Here is a 15,158-nt window from a genome sequence, read left to right as displayed (position 1 = left end):
GTACAAAGTGTGTTTTTCCACTGGCTTCAGTGGAGGAAGGTACCTAGATGTTGCTTTATGCTGCTGTTATCATGAAGGTTTGCATATGTGACTGATACCATGCTGTTACTTGAGGATGTAGACAAAACATAGGATAATTTGAGGAATATTCACAAAGAGGTAAACATGACATGTACAGGTTTACATACACGTAATATGTTTGATACTCTTGCATGATACCCCGGTGAGTTGACCACTGTGAAGCTGGCAGTAGCTGGGAGCAGTGACAGAAGGTTTCCATGCCGTTGTTCTTCGCTCCTGTGTAACGTCTTCAGGAAAATACTGTGCATTAATTCGACTGACTGTTGTGTGGTTTCAGTTGGACCTAGTTAGTCTGAGCATCGTTTATCCACATGCCCGTATGTCAAAGATCTGTGGCTACTAGGTTAGCATTCAGTTATTATTAGCATTAGTGGTTTGTTTGTTGCTGGCTTTTTTTTTTTTTTGGTTGTTGTTGTTGTTTTGTTTTTTAGAAAAGACTTAACTCGCTTTGATGACATATTTTTGCTGTCTAAAAGCTGCAATGCATTCAGCATCAGACGATTTGAGGGTGTTAATGGTTTTCAGAATCGTCTGGTTGTTCTTAAAGTGTTAAAACAATAATAAAAAAATGCAGAGAAACATTATTGAGCATGTATTTCATTTCCAGGAGGGGGTGGGGAGAAGAGGAAATCTATTATTTAAGAAAGAAATACAGCCAGTGTGATAAAAGTGCCTTCCCACGTCTTCTGGCCAGGTGCTACGTGCATATAAATGTTTCACGTTAAGCTTTAAGATCAAGGAAGAGTCTGTGGGGAACCTTGTTTCCTGGAGATCTGCTTGCTAGAGTAGCTCCCAAGTACTGACTTCCCATTTTTTATTTGGTTATTAAGGATGAAAGGCTACATCATTTTCTGGAATAGCAGTTCCTTGCATGCCATTATCTTTGTCCACAGCTATGAAACATGCATTTCCATAGGTTCATGTGGATACTTAGCCTAATTCAGCTCAGCCACTATCACTGCGGCGTTACTTATCTTTAATTCAAAGGATCACCTTTATATCATATTTTAGAGCGAACAAAAGATCTGTGGTTTCATTAGATGAGAACTGTCTTTTTAGATACAGCTGAGTATAATAGGTCTCCAGCCTATGTAATTCTGAGCACTCTTTGTTACTAGTGAAAAGAAAACATTCAAAGTCCAGTTTTCTGAAATGACTCGTTCTGGGCAATGTGTGTATCTAAATGCTGCCTTACATGTCCAAATCACTAGCATGAAGCTTTGCATGCTATCAAATGTCTATAGAAACAGTAGAAAAAAGCAATTGCAACCTATTTGTACTCAGTTTGCATCAGCAAATCATCCATATCATCTATAGTCTTAGAAATTCCAGCACTTATTTATTTATCACAGCTACCCTGTAAAAATATTCTTTCCATAAAAGTCAAAGGCTTAAAAAAAAAAAAAAATGGCAAGAATAGCACAGATGTTTAAAATCTCTATATAACAGGCTTAGAAAATGTATCTTTTGCATGGAAAAAAATTCCCTTTTAGCTACTGTTATTTTTTGTTTGTTTGGTTTAGCTAATTTTTGTATTTTTGTTAAAATGTTATCAACATGAATGCTTCTGAAGTTGGAATAAAACATTTGCATTTATCTTTTCATTTTAAAATAGTAATAAACGAGCTGAAAAGCTCTTTCAAAATGTTATTACTAATATAAATGACAGAAATTATGCTCAGTCAAACGTAGCGTGTCACTATAAGATGGTAAACGGCAGTAAACTTTCATACAGAGGTGTGAAGGAAAGCACAATGCATGCAACAGTTTAGAAGGAAGCAAAAGCATGCAAAACAATATGAAACAGGGTAATTTACCAAGGTGAGGGTAAGTATTGTTTGTTTTTTTTTTTTCCTTGGGGTTGAAAGATCCAACCTATAGATCTCTCTCTCTTCTCTGACCTGCCTGCTTCTGTGTCTTGCTCTTTAATGTGTTTGAAGGTAATTCTGATGCATCAGGACACCTGAAAATAGGTGTCATGGAGCTGCTTGGGAAAAATACAGTGATGGCAGTCTGTTCCTGGAGAGTTTGTGCTCATGCATTTTCTCTAACATGACACTCACATCAAATATAAACTTAACAAGGATTGATCTATATTCTGTACTCCTCAGCTGTTGTTACTGGATCTATTTCCTGCTGACTCTAGGGAAGATTCTAGGAAGATTAATTGCGTCGCTCAAAACCAGACACGTAGTAGGTGTTGTGTGGAAAAGGGAAATGTACTAGTGTCTATATTCCAGTTTTATTTTTGGGATCAAGAAGACCATACACCTACATGTATATGTATGGGTATGCCTATATATAAAACTCACACTTCTAACTCTTCTGACCTAGGCATACACACACATGAATTCCAGCATTCTTCTCCTGAGACATACAAACTGATTCTAATATAAAGGCCTTTTTAAACACAGAACTTCTCAAGGAAAGAAAGGAACATTCATTTGCAAGTAATCATAAATGGTAAACCAGAAATAATAATTCCTAATATTTTCCATCTTTACATTAAATTCACTTTAGTTTGATACCATTTCTCTTGTTTGCTGTCTCTGCACCTTCTTGTGACTGTTATTTTTCACCAATAGCTCTACAGGGAGTTTCTTAAAAATGAAGGAAACGTATTGCTCCATATAAATGTGATTAAGAGGAATTTCCATGCAGGCATATGAAGGCAACAGGAAGAAAAGGGAGTAAGCAGAACACTTTATCATCTTCATAGTGAAAACAAGACTAAACCACAAGGCTTTGATAATTTGTTATGTGCTGGGGGTGTATATTGTTTTGAAACACTTTTGTGAGACTTTCCATAAAAAGCTGTTCATATCAGATAAAAATTTATTTTCAGAGCTTGTCTTGCCTTGCCTATAACATTATGCAATGGGCATTGAGAAAACTATCAATTTTTAAAGGAAAATTAAGTGGTTTTGTTTAACTTGCTGTTTAAAAAAGTAACATCTGGAAAAGCTTCATTTTGATTCCTAATTTCTGTGCTGGAAAATCTAAGACTTAGCCAGCTAAACTGTGCTAACTGTAACCAGCTTTACCAAAGCTATTCTGTTTCTCCATCTGACTATTATTTATGGCACTTTATTAAATATAAAATGGCTCCACTAAGAAGCTTTCTTAAGATGGAAACCAACTGAAGGACTTTCAAATAGTAAAAGATAAAGATGTGGTTTGAACTAATTTAGTACAGAGGACAAACACATAAAAGCAGTGAACAGTGAATATCTTTGGCACAGGAAGGAGACAGGTGATTTGCTCATCCACTGCCCTCACAGCTCTTCATTCGCTTCTTTGCAATAGGTTATTGGGATTTGAAATCTGTTTTGTTTTGTTTTTAGAATATTTCAGGTAAAGAGAGTTACTGGAAACAGGTGTTCAAGGAATCAGGGCCTTTCCTCGCAGAGGTCTTAGCCTTGTGAATAACGACAGTGTTCATTAACAAGAACAACAGTAATTAAAATAAAAGCCATTACTCTTTTTCTCTGAATTTGGCAAAACATCTGAGTGCTTTCCTAGGTTGGGGGATGTCTGAACACTGCATTGGGGAATATATACAATTTTGTGACTACCTGGGAAGATGATGCATCCTAAAAGTTGTGTTATTGAAGGGGTTTGAGTTGAAGTCTCAGTTCATTTCCTCTTTTTTATTTCTTGTTGGTTATGTACAGAAAATCAGGGTTCCAGAAACCTAGCAGAAAAAAAAAAAAAAAAGACTTTTATTGCTTTCCTGTGTAGCATGAGGATATATTTTCTGAGAATTTCTGAGCATTTTAACCTAAAAAAATCTCTTTTGAAGGGACCTAAGGTACTGCGTTCTGCTTTGGTCTCTGCCTCTGAAATGTTATTTTGAGGCAGCAAAAATTTTGTTTACTTCAGTGTTGTGTTAAGTGTGTAACGGCCTGACAAGAACTGAATTTTTGGTGGGCAATTCTCATCCAGGCTTCCAAATGGATGGAAGTATGGCTGCCTGTGATTACAGGGCTGATGAACTGGTTACTAGTGTGAAAATCCATGTTTCTATGTAACTTAACATTTTCCTTTATATTTGTCCTTCCTTCCACATGTATTCTCTTTCAGAGTTTCTTGTTTTCTTCTGTTTTTTTTTTTTTGTTCGTTTGTTTGTTTTTGAGGTGGTGGGTTTTTTGTTTGTTTTTCAGGAAGCTTTTCTATTCACTGAATAGTTAACCTTAACAGAAGTCTTTGAGGAAAAAAATAATCTTAAATACATCAATGGGATAGTAAATATTTTTATTTCTAGTACTTCCTTTTTATTACGAAATCCCTCTCTTTCTTGTTTCTGATCTCTTGGTTTTGTGTCCATTGTCTTTTCTCTGTCTCATATATTGTCTGATCTTATTTTCCTTCTTTACTTCTCTTTTTTATTTTCCCTTTAATTGTTCCCACAGTAGATTTTTTTTCTTTCTCCAAAGTATGGACTAGTCCTATTTCCCTTTTTCTGATTCACTGAACCCTGAAAAAGATTTGTTTTTCTTTTTTTTAGGCTCAGTAATCCTTCTCCACTCTCAGGACTATGGAGGAGTGAGGTGGAGCCTTGTACTTCTGAGAAAGGATATAAAGCTGCTGGCATTTGCCCCCTGCGAGGGACAAGGACCCGCACTCAAAAAAAAAAAAAAAGTGAAGAATCCAGGCGGAGCCCCCTTGAGAGCTGAAAACTGCCTTTCCCTGATGTGAAAAAAAATGTAATTTACACTGTTTCAACAGATCCCGATTGCTCTAAGGTAAGCCTCACTTATTGATAATGTGAGTGGTTTGGTCTGTCTGTAATTGTGAATTTCAAAGCTGTTTACTAAGGCAAAGCAAAGTTTTAAAAGTAGTGTGCCTGCCTAGAAAGTGTACTGTGACATGCACAGGGCTTGCCTTCAGTCCGATGTATCTTCATGCTTTCCCTGCAAATCGAAGTGCATGGTCATTAACACGGTGAGTCACAGTAATGTGTTATGATCTGATCTGGCACTTATAAGGAAACAGAGTGTCTAGCCCTGGCTGCCTCTCCTTCAGGTCATTTGTCCTAGTGATAAAGAGAGTGGTTGCTCCCAAGGGAAAGGAAAGCCGCCCATTATGTCAGCTCACACCCTGGAAAAGGCTACCGATTTCAGTGCATCTGCTTGTGATGTGCCCTCTAAACGGGGTCAGTGTTATAACTGGGAGCAGAGAGCAGTTTCAGCTGTGTGTGCTCAGAGAAATGGTGTAACTAACTCTGGCAAAGATAAATATAAAATGTAAACAAGGTGGCTTGCTTTGTATTCACTTTTTAAAAAAAAAGAAATACATATATAATGATTTGTTTTCTGGATCATTGATTTATATGTCAGACAGATGAAAAGCAAAATTTCTATGATGCCTTTATCATTATTCTGACAAGGACTGCTTTCAAGTTAAAGACTGATAAAGAATGCCAACTTTTGACATTACTAGAACAGCTCTATCAGCTTAATTTTCTTCTGTTTTTCCATTGTCAGATAAAGGCCATTAGAGATAAATTATGATCTCAAACTGGTTAATCTAGTGACGTGCATTTTTTTCCATAAATTGCCCTGGCTGGTTTTTAAAACAGTATAATCTCACTGGGAAGCAAGCTACAGATCGTCAAATTTGCAAGTGCCAAATATCATCAGTCTTTAGGCCAGTGGTTCTCAAAGCACTGGAAGGCCATGGTGAGTTGTCCACAGCTGAAACTTTGTGTCATATTACGGAACTAAATGTACAAACTCACTTGTTCTGTTTGGCTATACTTTTCTGCACACAGCTTTCTGAGCATGCTGGAGACCGCTAGAGTGTGCTCAATTATAAGTCTGGTAAGAAGCACACACAGTGGTGCACAGGGAATGTTCAAGGTTGCTGGAAGTTTATTCTTTCCAGTAAATTAGGGAGCTAGTCCTCTTGTCAATGTAGATCAAAGTTAATTGACCTCATACCGTATACAGTATAGTTACAGCATAGAGTTTACAGAGAAAGACAGAGAATTTAAAATTGGAAAGTTTCACTCTGACCAGTCTGTCTGTGTGTGTAAATTGTGGTTTTGAGCTTTGCATGAGTGTCTGTGCAGACTCAGAAGATTTCATGCAAAAGTTTGTTGCACTCCGGCTCCAGCATATTCTGTTGCTAACCAGCCATTATTGTCCCTGTTTTTCTTCTTTCTACCATTTTAATAGTCTGATGAATGTTCAGCCACAGCATTTTCTATAAAACATAATTGACAGCTAATAATACTTTGCACCTTTTTAACCTGGCGTAGTTGATGTTTTCAAAGCCTTTAGAAACATTAGCTGAATCAAGCATCACCCAATCAAGTAGGGCAGTATTATTCATGTATTTTGACAGATAAACTAGAAAACAAAATCAGTTTCCTTACAACCACAAGATGTTTGTCTGAAAGCCAAGAGAACATGTATCTTCTGACATTTATTCCTATGCTCAACCATAGAAAGATTTTTTTTTCCAAATACGAATATGATTATCAGTATGATTGAAGGATTATGATTAACATTCTTTTGGGAATAGCTAATATGACTTCTTTATTTTTATACCAGAAGCTTTCAAGTGTAATATATCATCCTGAGTATATTATAATAGGACTGACACAAACAGAGAGTACACTAGGAAAATCCTCACTGCAGCTCAGCTGGATGTTAGCACAGATATATAAGGCAATATGTGACCTGAAAGAGAGAAACAAAGAATCGTAGAGAGAGGTGAGGAGATGCTGATAAAATCAGTAGAAAATACAGAGAATGACCGGGAAAAAAGGAAGAAAAAAAATATAAAGAAAGAGAAAACAGGCTGGATTTATGTGTATTGAGGACTAAACTGTATATTATAGATACTATGCTCAGAATGTAATAATTAGATATTATTTAGTAATATAAATATATAGAACCTAGATTCACAGAGTTTGGAATAAATATACAAATCATGTTTCCTGTCACAGTCTGTAAGGACTCTGCTGTCAGTTCTATTTTTAAAGCATAATGGTATGGGAATGGAAATATTCTGTATGTTTCACTAATGTGATAATGTCATATATCAGTGTGTATCCTATCATTTCTTATATCTGTGTGTTATCAGTGAGCAAAAAGATATTTGGAGAGAGACTCTTAATTTACCAGTGAATACTAACATTTCTGTAGAAGGACAGAGCCCCAGAAAAATAACATGCAGACAGTTATTCTAAATATAATCAACTTTTTTCATGTAGTGTGTGTTTGCAGTATCCGCTTTCAAGCCTTTGGTATCACAGAATAACTGCTGGTGTTTAGTCACTTTCTGCACCAGTGATTCCATCTGCTGGGGATTCAATTGATTTTTCACATCTCAGCATACGGAGGCCCAGACTGTGCCCTCTTGCCTGCGAGCGTGCGGTGGCACCAGCAGTAGGGGATGTCAAGGCAAATGCTTTTAGGACAAGAGTGACGAGGATGGAAATACCACAGAGATCTTTAAGGTTTCATGGAACTGCAGACGTTTTCTTAACTGAGCAGCCCAAAATGTGGATTTTGTACAGCAAGAGGCTTTGTCAAATAGGATCTTGCCTTCTTAGTAATGTTAAAACAAATAATTATGTGTTACCATCCCTTAGATTGAAGCAAAATTTCTTTCCTTTATACATTTGGATGTTATCCTCCAGTCTTTAAGCATGAGATTAATTCACATTATTTTCCTAATCCTATTAAAAGATACTCCTGGGAAGACCATAAGGTTAGGGATGGATGTGGGAGCAAGGGGATTGATGCGATGTTGGCAGAGATTTCCCTTAATGTATTGTACCATCAGGCAGTATTGGTATTAACTGCATTTAATTGCTGTCGGGGAACTTAACATTTCTGAATAGGCTGAGAAGAATAATAGGCTCTCCCTGGGTGCTGCCGCTCTCTTTTGCACCTCTCTGATCCTATGGTTTCTCAATATAAAATGGTAACATAGAGGCCACTGGGACTGCAATGCAAATAGGTACACAGAGGAACATAGGCATGGAATATGAAGGGGCCTGTTGCAAGGACTGGGGATGGATTACTTTTTGGTTTCCCTGTCTGGTAAATATAATCCCTATGCTGCATATGTAGTAAAGCATAAAGTTTGTAAACATTGCTTGCTTTCATATACTGTTCCTATAAAATCAACCTTCATTTCTTGTTAGGTCATTTGAAGCTCATGAGAACCTGAGACATGGCACACTCTGAATTCCAGAATCAAAGGGTATAAACTGATTAGGAAAGTGAGAAATACATACATAGACACGGAGATAGTGTTGTCTGTCAGAGAAATAAAAAATGGGGCCACTGGGAAGAGGGATATTGAGAAATATCCAGGGTTCAGAACTGGACAGGTTTGTTAATTTTATAGGAGGGGAGGTGGAGAAAGTAACAGTGGAGTTTATGATTTTCTGGGGGACTTTTAATTTCCTATACTAAGATATAGTCCATTGAAAATTTGGGCATTTGCATACCAACTGTTTTTTTCCAAATGTATTTTCCAGAAAGTCAGGGATAGGATATTCTTGGAAGTGAATGAAGTTAGATTTTTTGGTTGGTTGGTTGGTCGTTTTTTTACCAAACAATGAACCAGCAAAAAAACGATGATGTTTTATGCTTACTTTCACTGAGCAGCAAGATCTAAAGTGGATGGACATAAAAACTTAAAGCAGCTTAGAGCAAATGCAATTTTGTTCAATTCTCTTTCTGAGAAAAGTAGAAGATAAATCTGTACTTCTGGGACCTTAGAAAGGCAAACTGAGAAATTGAGGTTATTTAGTGAGCACTGGTAAGCCTAAGGATTTGAACATGGAGGGGGCATATACCAACTTTGAATCAGAAAAGTTTTATCAGCAAGCAAGATGACGCTGGTAGGGAAGAATGGAAGATCTCCCAGGAAGGCCAGCCATCTTAAACTGTGTGCTAAAAGAAAGAAGAGAATCCATAGGGAATGTAAAAGGGGGTGGATTAGAAGGAAGAATTATGCTGTGGAGGTTAAAAGATTGAGAACTGAAGAGAGAAAGGCCAGAAGCTGTGTTACACTTGACTTTGCTATTCACTTCAGTTCTCTGCAGAGTTTTTTAGCTTTGCAAATAAAAATTGAACAGGGAGGCAAAATTCTCCTCCTTGGGCTTTTCCAAGGAGCACGCACATGGGAAGCAGAGGGATGTGTGATGCCTTGTTTCAAACTGGTGCACAGGCAAGCCCACCTCGTAACATGGGAGCACATTCCTTGTCACCAAGAGGAGTTCCAAGAGGGACTGGGCTCCCAGTACTTCCTCCTGCTTTCTCCATCTTCCAAAATCTGCACCGGTAGTATACTTTGTAATTACCCCCTCAGGAGGCTTGTTTAATTTTCTAGGGAAATAGCAGTAAACAAAGTTTGCCATTCACAGATTTCTCTGCAGTGTATCGTTAATTTGTTCTTGTCCCCCCTGTGCCAGAGAGGCGTTTCAGACTCACGCATAATCTGCTTGAAGGTAAGCTGATTTTGTCTGACCAGCACCTATATTTGTGTTTGCAGCTGGGAGCAGGATAAATAGTTTGGATGCTAGTCACAGGTCTAGGCTAACTTAGATTTCATGTGGCATTGCACTCAATGCCATGGCCAAGATGAACAGTGCTCAGGAAAAAGGGACAAGACAAGACTTGTGTCTGTAGGACTCCTGCCTCTTTTTTACTGTCCCATTTGGAAGATAAATGGTAAATTCAGGAGGAAGTTACAGGACCAAAAAAAAAAAAAAAATGGCCTCAGTTAACTAAGATGAATTTTAGTTCTCCATCTATAAAGCAGGAATAATAATATATATATTTTTGCTGGTGGAGGTGGTATATATGAAAATACATGCATTCTTGCTGTAAAGCACCACTGACTTGGTGACACAAAAATCAGTAATTTTATTCCCAGTGCAGGAATGGGGAGTGTGTGAGAATAAGGTTTGGAATGATCCATTCATTGAACAGTATTTAATATGTAAACATTTGCTGAAAGAGGCAGTGACTTTAGAGGGGAAAAAAAAAAAAAAAAAAGGTGATAATGACATTTCCAGATTGTACCATACTGCAATTTCATGGAGAAACTGAAGGTTGTGTGAGCAACCTTAATAGAGGTGCTTCCTTTAGTTTTGCAGGTGTTTTTGTCAGTTTGTGAGTGAATGACTCTAAAATCTTTATATACTTCAGACTTAGTGTTGCATATTTATGTATATATATATGTACACATACAGAGGGAAAGAGACAGGAAGTTTTATTATATGTGCGTATCTTTTATTACAAATGTTAAAGACTGAAATACTGTATTTTACATGCACACATAGTGCTCAGCACAGTGTGTCGGGGTGCGAGAGTGCCATCCCATCCACCAGGGAGCAGGGAGCAAGATGCACCTGAGCTGCAGCCGGTCTGTGCGCAGAGTTTCACTGGGCTCAATGCAAAACGGAGCGATGCCTGGGGGTGCCAGATGGTGCACTTCTGGTGCCCGGTGCTGCTCATATCCACAGGGGCCTCCCGAGTGCAAGTCCACGGATGTGGCCAGAGGTACCTATTAGTGCAATTACTCTAAGAAACTACTTTTTAAAATGCCAAGAAAAGTGTTCATTTAAAATTCCAATCTGTATTTTATGCTACATTTATTCAAGTTAGCATATTGCAATTCAGGCTAAGGATAAAAAATGAAGTTCATAGGCTACAGGCATTGATAAACACTGAGCAAAATGAGACATTTCCACTATTTACATAGAAAAAAATAATTTCTTGGGACATTATACAACAACATCTCTGTGTTTGCTTTATTCACTGCTGGGTGTATGCCTCAAGCTTTCTGCATGGCTCTACATTCTGTTAAAGACACGGCACTTCAGCAATTCACTGGCTTGCTTCTGTGGTAGGAGGGCAGCTTCTCCTGCATTGCTTCTGTCTGCAATGTAGCTTTTGCTGCTCTTTGAAAAGGAGTGGTGGATTAGAGTGAACAAAAGGTAAAACACACATTGTGAACAGTACTATTTCAGCAATTATTCTCATAATGTTAAAGCACAGTTAGAATTTTGTTTTTCTTTATTTTTTTTTTACACAAATTACTAACTTTTGAAATGATCATACAAATATCATAGTTACTCCAATATATCTGCATTTCAGCCATTTCTTTTCTCCTGGTCTTCTGAGGTTCATATGAAATTTGACTGTTTCTTCCCTTTTATTTTCCACCTTTAAATATTGTAAATCAAGCAGTCAACACATCCAAAACATATCAGTTCTTTGAATCCTTCTGGAAGACTCCCTACTGTGCTCTCTGAATTTTTAAGCTTTTCAGCATCTCGTATGACAGCCAGTTTTCTTCCAATGGACACGTGCAATACGCAGCCTGTCAGCTTTTTCCCAACTCTGTCGCTCAGAGAGAACATTGCTGGGTTAACTTCTGTTTGATAGCTGCGAGCGCTCAGGCCTTTCTCAATGAACCCTGTAACCATACTTCTTGCAGGAGAAGAATAAACACACATTGCGGTAGCCCCTTGCTTAATCTTTCCCATGCTCACTTTGCTCGCAGCCTGGAGTCACCAAGGCAGTGTGGTTTTGTGTGCCAGCCTCGCTCCGTGTGCTCCCTCTAGTGATCCAACCACGTAAAACATTTCTTTCCGAGGGGGGAGAGCTGGAATTTCCCAGATGGCTCACAAAACGTTTAATGAAGTGTGCAGCACAACCATTTCATTACAACATATTGTGTACTTTTGCCTTTAATAACTGCATTCCTCATCTGAGAAGTCTCTGTAGCTTTCAGAAATGAATTACAGTAGTATCATTTTTCTCAAAATATATTTTTCCATGACAAGAATAGCACTTTCCTAAACTATTGTATTTATTAGCAACCTGTTACCCTCTGACACCACTGTCATTTTCATCAGCCTTGATAAAGTGAGTATCATTTAAAATCTCCAGAAAAATTATTAAACCAGCTTTATTTTATTGGTTCCTCTTTTCTTTTCTTTTCTTTTCTTTTCTTTTCTTTTCTTTTCTTTTCTTTTCTTTTCTTTTCTTTTCTTTTCTTTTCTTTTCTTTTCTTTTCTTTTCTTTTCTTTTCTTTTCTTTTCTTTTCTTTTCTTTTCTTTTCTTTTCTTTTCTTTTCTTTTCTTTTCTTCTTTTCTTTTCTTTTTTTCCCTTCCCTTCCCTTCCCTTCCCTTCCCTTCCCTTCCCTTCCCTTCCCTTCCCTTCCCTTCCCTTCCCTTCCCTTCCCTTCCCTTCCCTTCCCTTCCCTTCCCTTCCCTTCCCTTCCCTTCCCTTCCCTTCCCTTCCCTTCCCTTCCCTTCCCTTCCCTTCCCTTCCCTTCCCTTCCCTTCCCTTCCCTTCCCTTCCCTTCCCTTCCCTTCCCGAAACAAACAATAAAAAAGACTATAAAAGGCGAGAATTTTAATTCTGGTTTGATGGCAGGCAGAAAAATCAAGCCAATCACCTGAGGGTGAAATCATTTTCCTTGGTGGGACAGGAATTGTACTATCCTGATGAAGAACAAACGGACTTAGATGTTCTCCATCTTCAAGCTAAAGTATGAAGATCAGTGCTATTCCCAGGTGGCTGCTGCTTTAGCAGAGTTGCCCTTTTTTCCTGACAGTTTAGAGGCACTGAATTTGTAGAAATAGAGACTATACATGATTTCTTGCTTTTTGCTCTATCTTTGCATCTGTACATGCCGACCGTCAACTGCTTTTTCTCTGTCCACTGAGGATAGGAAGGTATCTATCAAGATTGCATACAGGTAAAGCGGAAGGTCTTGCACTTACTTTCCACATGAAAGGTGAATTTTACCCTGTTAGACAGATATAATGATAGCATAAGGGAATCTATTCCTTCAGAATTAAAAAATAATAGTAATTAAAAGAAGGCATAATTAATACATTGACTTCCTGTACCTTATAGTACTTCTGCTTAAGTAATCATTCTTAATTTATTAAACAAGTTTTTGGCAACAGCACAGTTACTGGGGGATAGAGATGAGAATTAGTTATCCCTGGCAATTCCTAGCTAAATTAAGGAATTAAGAGGCAAAGAGACTGAACTGCCTTTTGATCCAGAAGTTGTTCTTCTGAAATAAACTCTTACATCTTTGGAGAAGTCATGTGTGACTTAGTTGCTGTGGACAGGGACAGGGTGTGAGCTCCTTCCAAAGAGGTCCATTCAGCATGGATGTTCAATCCCCTGTAATTCATGTTGTTATGAAGAGCTGTGATTGAAATAATTTCACTTCTCTTATATTTGCATCAAGCTATTAGAAGAAAACACACTTTTTAAAAGCTGAGGCTTTATTTCCCATATCAGAATTCTGTCTGTGGAGCATCACCGAATTGGGTTTCATGTTCAATTCCTGACAGATATTTGAAAGGAGAACTTCTGTTGTAAGCACAGCAGCAGCTGCAGCTCAGCTTCCCCTGTTTACAGTGTGAAAGTCATCCTATTCACTAAAGCCAAATTCTGGCGTTTTTGGACAAATGTTAACTTCCCATGAACTTCATCAAACACTGAGACTGACTGGAACAGCCTCCAGTCATGTGCCAACATCACTGCTTCAGTAAGTGTTTGTTTAGACACAAAGCACAGCATACAGGCAACATCCAGTTCTGGTGCCAGCTGGGTATTTCTCAAATCACTAGGTACAGAACTGGGTCCTAAATTTGCCAGTAGCCTGTGCAATTAAATAAACTAAACTTCGGAAAACTGAGAGCTGCTCGCATGTAGTTTTGCTCCATGTTGATGGTGACTCTGGTAGATCCAAGAGGTATTAAATTTAATGTGCATGTGGGTGCCTGTGCACTCACTAATCAGTGCATGTGCAGTGAATCTTACTAGCCCAGAAACACAAAGTGATTTGTAATTATTTTATTACCAACCAGCAATTTTACACTAAAACCAATCTATAGCATAAACAATCTGGAATTAACCTGGCAGCAACCTTTGGACATTGCCATTGTTTATTAATATCTCCATACTTTCTGCTAAATTCTGATTTAATTCATTACTATAGTTGGGAGGAAAAAAAAAAAATCCCTAATGAAAAGAATCAAGGAATTATGGCAAGCAAAATAAAGTCAATGAAAAGGCTGCTTATCTCCCTAGTCTGAAAACCATTAATTAGCAAATGCCCAGATCCAAGAAAGCTACGCAGGCTGGGGACTGGGGACAAAGGGATGTGAAACCAAGAAAGATTCCAGGTCTTCAGAATAATGCAAAGCTGCTGGATTTTTCACAGCAGCTAGAGGTGAGTATCTCTACAGAGGAATAAGCAGAAACTTCAGCAAACGGCAGCTTCTCCTCATGCAGGGATAGAGGTAACATGGCTGAAAGTGACTTCTGTAAACTTACAAGCAAGGTGACAGTATAGATGAGACCTGCATATATTAGGTTTCTCTAACCCTTTGCTTGGCTGTTCCATTTAAAATATATATAAAAAGAAAGAAAGATTTATTTGTGGTTAGCAAATACAGTCAGCCCAGCAAGAAGGAAAACTGCACTGCAGAAATCCATCCGAAGGTTGTGGGATTCACCAGTGAGGGTGGTGCAGGGCAAAGCTGATGTCAAGGAAGGCTTGCCAGCAGAACCAGAAGGGATCCAAGTGTATCTTGCCTTATAATCATGACACTGCTATCCAAGGCTGTTCTCTTAGATCATTGTTTTCCTTGTCCATGTGTTAAATTGGGCAATAACTACTTTGTCCACACTGCTCTTTGAAAAGGGTCTGATATCTTTTGCTTTGTTTTTAGTATCCTGAGTGCTTTGGTAAAAGGGTTTGCAACTCCTCTGCAAATTATAAGATAACTAATGCTGAATCTTCTCTTGTTTGTAAGCTGAGTCCACGGAAGTGTTAGTGGAAGCTGAATTTGTTGAGAATACAAAGCCAATGCTTCCATGAATTTTAAGTAAGATAAAGGTAAATTTCTGTTCCATATAAAAGTAATCTTACCTACTCCAAAACCCTGAAACCAGCAAAGAATAATGCAACAGAAGGGTTGATCTTAAGAGGTACATCAGTCAAGTGGTGCTCCAAAGCAAGGGAGCAGCTCAAATACAATTTTAGCACCTCTGCCTTTCAGAACTCAG

The 15,158-nt window shown here is 38.1% G+C and overlaps 1 protein-coding gene across 2 annotated transcripts in view; it reads left to right on the top strand.

Annotated features, from left to right (window-relative positions):
• The window catches only part of TTC29 (tetratricopeptide repeat domain 29), a 277,281-nt gene that overhangs the window by 78,352 nt on the left and 183,771 nt on the right, over positions 1-15,158 (top strand). For both annotated transcript variants that reach the window (XM_068680905.1, XM_068680901.1), the window contains exon 3: positions 4,589-4,826. The gene's annotated coding sequence lies outside the window, so the exon portion shown is untranslated. The remainder of the gene's footprint in view (positions 1-4,588; positions 4,827-15,158) is intronic.

This window comes from Anas acuta, chromosome 4 (genome assembly GCF_963932015.1).
Source record: "Anas acuta chromosome 4, bAnaAcu1.1, whole genome shotgun sequence".
Lineage (NCBI taxonomy): Eukaryota > Metazoa > Chordata > Aves > Anseriformes > Anatidae > Anas > Anas acuta.
Note: the sequence above shows the minus strand (reverse complement) of the source record. Positions and strands in the feature narration are given on the sequence as shown.